Source organism: Echinops telfairi, unplaced genomic scaffold, assembly GCF_000313985.2.
Source record: "Echinops telfairi isolate 266 unplaced genomic scaffold, ASM31398v2 ScPeMD7_42;HRSCAF=159, whole genome shotgun sequence".
In the NCBI taxonomy this organism is placed as follows: domain Eukaryota; kingdom Metazoa; phylum Chordata; class Mammalia; order Afrosoricida; family Tenrecidae; genus Echinops; species Echinops telfairi.
In genome coordinates, this window is record NW_022103940.1 from 3604953 (window position 1) to 3610952 (window position 6000).

The 6000-nt window shown below is 36.2% G+C and overlaps 1 pseudogene; it reads left to right on the top strand.

Annotated features, from left to right (window-relative positions):
• LOC101647266 overlaps positions 1-5188 on the top strand; it is a 36873-nt pseudogene extending 31685 nt beyond the window's left edge.
• The last annotated feature ends 812 nt before the right edge of the window (positions 5189-6000 follow it).

The following is a 6000-nucleotide window of genomic DNA, read 5'->3' on the forward strand; positions in this document are numbered from 1 at the left end:
TGCTTTTTTGCTTCACCTTTCTGCTGCTTGCAGCTGCGTGACTCTGCAGAGGACAGTGGATAGCATTGGGCCCATGAACTCGATTTTACTGGGCTGAAACTCCTTCTGGATATAAAATTACTTCTTGATATCCAATAATTTCTTTTACATATATGAATGTGACTGGTTTTCTTTCTCCAGACAATGCAATTTAAGACACTGATTATTAACATTGCTAGAATCATAGCTATTTTACTGTTTTATTGCAGTGTTTTTAATGATGCACTGCATATTGGAAAGCTTTCCATAGAAAGATAAAAATTCTTCTAAGAAATACTAAGTCATGTTTTTAGCAACTAATCATTTCCATGTGCTTTTAATAAACAGAAAAGAAGGTATTCATTTCGCATTGGTGAATGTTTATCCACTAGTCAAGATGATTTGGATTGAACTATTTACTCTCTTCTCTGGTCCCCTTGTGACCACATGCATTTTTTTTTAGCCAGCTGACTGATTTTGGAATAGTCTGCATAAAATAAGATAATTATACTATATTGAGTCAACAAGCCTTGCATCCGAGTATGGACTAGAACTAAATATTGGCTTTAGTATTTATACTAGAGGTAATTATCTAGACTAAGTTTAATGCCATTTAGAAAACTTGAATCAGATTTAACTTGGTTAATCAGAGTTAAAGAAAGTTAAAGTGAGGAATTTTTTTGGTTGATTTAATTATAAAGAGGCCATCTCTTAATAATAGATCTGTACTCCATGTGTATTTTTCCCTCCACTTCCTAGTTCAGGATTCGAAAGCATCAAAACCAAGTAATGGTACATAATTTGATGGATTGTACTTAGTCTCACAGGAAATAATGTCATACATGACAGAAAATTTGACATGTTATCAGTATAGAACCTGACACGACATAGGAGGTTGCAATTGTAATGTATGCATATGTGTGTTTGACAATGTCTTTCCTGTAAGTGGTCAAAAATAACACTCAGATGTTTTTCATTGGGGTAGCATTTCAAAATGCATTTTCATAGTTTGCTACGACCATCATAAACTCCAATAAATGACCACAGATTTTCTAAATCCAGACCATATCACAATAATGCTACATATAAGACCTCATAGTAACAAAAAATGCTAGATGTTGGAATCATGAATAACTACATATGTAGAATTGGAGTATTCCACAATTATGATGGAAAAATGTGACAGTTGTTGAGAAAGTATTTCAATATTGAAATTGATTATATGGTGAAAATATCTTAGAGATAATTTTTAGCTATATCAGAATGACAGAAGAATGATTTTATGGAAAATGTAAAGACAAGCAACAGAAATAATATCAAACTTGAACATTAATGCTATACTATGTTTTAAAGAAGACTACAATAGACAGGGAAAATTGTAACTTTATACCTGCCCATGAGTAGATCAGTCTTGTATGAGTACATTATGTGAGTATACCACCACAACCACCAAAAAATATGCTATCATTAAATCAATTCCTATTCATATCATACAAGACGTCCTAGAACTGCCTCAAGCTGTAGATCTCTTTGGAAGCTGACTGCTATGTCTTTCTGACATAGAGCACCTGGTGGGTTTGAACCTCCAATGTTTTGGTTAATAGTAAAGTGATTCAACCACTGGACCATGTGGACATAAATATAAAATATTATAACAAAGAAATTTGAAATGTTTGCATACATATCCAAGAGTAACAAAGATGTAAAAGAGCTATATTCTGATACTCTTCTTTTGAAGACTGAATTTATTTGGTCTATGACAAACACCTTCTGGTAAAAATAACTCATATCAGGGGTGTTATGTCAGTGGGGTCACCATCTTGAAATTGTGTTATATTTTTTTTCTGTTTTTCAGTATATTAAAACCAGGATTGATGAACGTATAGCGACAGCAAATGGAATAAGGCTTTTTTTGGTGTGGGGGGGGGGCAGTGGTATTGGTGGGTGTTACGATGTCAAGGGGTCCAGGAAGAAAAATTATGCTTGCCAACTGATTGTGGTAGCAATTTTACAATACTGTTTGACATGATTAAACTATGGAATGATTTGATATAGTATTAACTCCCAATTTTTTAAATTTGAAAATTAAAACAAGAAGTGTGTAGAATACGGCATGTAGAGAAGTTGATGCGGGAATACATATATGAATTTAAAAAAAACAGAAAAAACCTCATATATAAAATGCCCACATAAGAACATCTAATATTAGAGCAAACCTTAAAAACAAAGAAGAGGCTTAAAATTAAATCAGATAGCTTGGATTTTCTAAATCCACCACATTAAAAATAATGTTTCCATTTTATTTATAAAAACAACATGTTACACTTTGTTGCCATCAAATCACTTCTCATAGTGACACAACAGATTAAACACCGCCTAGTCCTGCGCCATCCTCCCAACTGTGGTTGTGTTTGAGCCCATTGCTACAGCTACCGTATTAATCCATCTAGTGGAAGGACCTGCTCTTTTTCACGTCCCCTCCACTTTACCAAGCACGATGCACATTTCTAGGGACTGGTCTCTCCTGATAGAATGTTATAAAGTTGTGATAAAAAGTCTCATCATCCTCACTTCCAGGGAAGCATGTGGCTTTTCTTCCTCAAAGACAAATATGTTTGATCTGGAATTCCATAGTAGTTTTAAAATTCTTTACCCGTGCCATAACTCAAAGGCATCCATTCTTCTTTGGATGTTTTTACTCACTGTCCAATTTTCACAGGCAAATGAGAACATTGAAAATACCACAGCTTGGGTCTGGCCCATCTTAGTCCTGAAAGTGGCAACCTTGCTCTTCAACACTTAAGAGGTCTAGTTCTTTTAGTGTGGTGGAATCCTTACAGTCTGTTGTCCTTACTTCGCTTCTTCAGGATCTACACTGAGGTCATACAGTTTAAGGGACCTGCAGTTGGCAAGGAACTTGGCACTACCTACTCTTACATGAGTGTCTTCCAGCACAGAAAAGTGGAGATAATTACAAATTATCTGGGCAACCAAACTACCCCAAATAATTGGTGATAAGGCAAAGAATCAAGTGGCCATGAATTCCATACGCAGTTTTTGATGCCAAACCTCTCATTGGATGAAGATTTAATCATGTACTTCTCCAGTCTGATTTGAAGCATTGACCCTTCCTGGTGGTGAATGATGCTGACAGGTCCAAGGTTCAAGTACAACATAATGTAGAAACAAACAAACAAATTGTCTATCTAGAGGAGGTGTTCTCTATGGTTCTGACAGATAGGAAGGAAATTGCAGAAACTTACCTTGGGACGATTGTTTTGGTTTTTGTTTCTTTTTAATTGTGGCAAAATTATACACAACAGAACAGTCTCCGATTCAAGAATGTCTACATGTATAATTCAGTGAAATTGATTATACTCTTTGTGTTATACAACTATTTTTTATATTCTTTTCCAAATAACTCCACCACCATTAACATAAACTCAGTGCCCCTTAAGCAAAATCTCTTCCTCCTTCACCCCTTGTAACCATTGATCAAGTTTGGTTTCTTTCTTTTGTTCTTTGAAAATTTACTTTCTTTGATATAATAGTCACATCTCATACACTTCCATAGTTAAATCGCTTTTTAAAAGAGTTGTATATACATAACCACAATCAGTTCTAGTACTCACCTCCCCCTCCTGCATTCATTGTTTGCTCTTCAATTCCTCTCACCCTCCCCACCCCCTCATAAGTCATTTATTGTCTCCGTGTATCCATTCCTTCTGTTTGGAAGATTATTACCAATGCTGTTGTCAGTGTATTACTCTACTTTAATGATTCTCAATGCCAGGCCACCAAAGATTCTGGACCATTGCTGGCCTCACTGTATTTAGAATCATCAATGAGTCAACTGCTGCTGCTATTGCTTATGACTTACACAAAAAAGCTATTGCTAAAAAAATGTGCTGTCTTTGATTTAGGAGGTGGCACTTTGTCATTTGCTAATCTCTGCAACGGAAATTGGAATATTTGAGGTAACATCCACAATTGGAGACACCCACTTAGGCTGAGTTCAAGCTCAAACACAAAAAAGACACCAATGACACCACTACCTACTCACTGCTTGTGAACATGTAAAGCACACTCTCTTTTTAAGCTTCCAGGCCAGTGTTAAGATCGATTTTCTGTATGAAGGTATCATCTGTGCCCAGTTTGAAGAATTGAATGCTAATGTGTTCAATGGCACCTGGGACCTCTTTGAGAAAGTCCTTGGGGAAGCCATGCTAGACAAGACACAGTTTCATGACATTGTCCTGGTGGGTGGCTCTACTACTATTCCGAACATTCAGAAACTTCTTTGGGATTTCTTCGATGGAAAATAATTTTTAAAGAGCACCAACCCCAATAACATTATTTCTTATTGTGCAGCTGTACAGGCAGCCATCTTATCTGGAGATAAATCTGAACATGTTCAAATTGTGCTGCTCTTGGATATCGCTCCGTTTCCCGTTGGTATTGACACTGCTGGTGCAGCCACGCCTTTCCTCATCAAGCGCAATATTACCATTCGTACCAAGCAGTCACAGACCTTCACCACCTACTCTGACAACTAGCCTGGCATCCTCTTTCAGGTTTATGAAGGTGAACGTGCCACGGCCAACCTGCTTGGTAAGTTTGAGCTCCCTCATCCTATGGTGTTACTCAGATTGAAATCACTTTGGACATTAATGGCAGTAACATTCTCAACATCTCTGCTGTGGAAAAGAGTACTGGAAAGAAAAAGATGATTACCATTGTTAATTGCAAAGGCCATTTGAGTAAAGAAGACATTGGAAGTATGGTGCAGGAAGTTGAGACGTAAAAAACTGAAGATGAGAAACAGCAGGGTAAGGTATCCTTTTTTGAATTCAATTGAATCTTATGCATTCAACATGAAAGTAATTGTTGAAGATAAAATACTTCAAAGTAAGATCAATGTTGAAGACAAGCAGAAGATTTGTGATAAGTGTAATGAAATTATCAACTGCCTTGAAAAGAATCCGATTGAAGTTAAAGAGGAATTTGAACATTAGCAGAACGAACTTGAAAAGTCTACAACTACATGATTACCAAGCAGTACCAGAGTGCTGGACGCATATGTGGACATATGCCTGGAGGCTTCCCTGGTGGTGCAACACCTCCATCTGTTTGTGTCTCATCTGGATCCACCAATAAAGTGGTTAATTAAGTCAATATATGAGAATAGAAACAGCATTGTTGCGCAGTAAAATTTTGAAGGACAAAAATATGGAGCACATTGACTAGCAGTTGTGAAGAACTAAAACTGCTACACTGAATTTCTGACCATTCTGAACATAGAATATGTCCACAGGGAAAAGAAATCAACAAATCGACATTGTACGTTATTAGTACTGCATTGTAAGTGGAAAATGCAATGTCTTATAAAGCTGTATTTCAAATTGGCAAGAACAACAACAACAAAAATCTAGAGCAGTAGATTTGCTTCTGCTTCCATGGGCATTTACTGTGAATCTAAGCCAAATGACCACTTTAGTCTTTTCCCCATTTATAGTCCTTGATCTTCATGACTACAATTGCTTGCTTTCAACAAGCAAGATTGAGTCATCTGTTTATTCCTCCAATCCTGATGCTGGGTTTTTCTTCACATTGTCCAGCTTCTTGGTTTATTGCCTCAGTATACAGATTTAATATGAATGATAGAAGAATTTAATTCTAATGTCCAATCTTCCTGATTTTAAACCACTCAGCATTTCACTGTGTTTGAACAACTTCCACTTGGCTCATGTACAAATTGCACACATTTTATTATAATATTTTACTTTATTTTTCAAATTCCCTTTTGAAAATTTTTGTTCAGCTCTTTTACTTAATTTCTTACGTTGGTTTTAACTACAGGATCTCTCAGACATACACTTTGATTTTTTTTTTCCCCTCTCCTGTCTTTTCAAAGATTTTTTCCTTTATTCATGAATAATGTTCTCAATGTCATCCCATCGCTCTCCAGGACCTCTATTATCA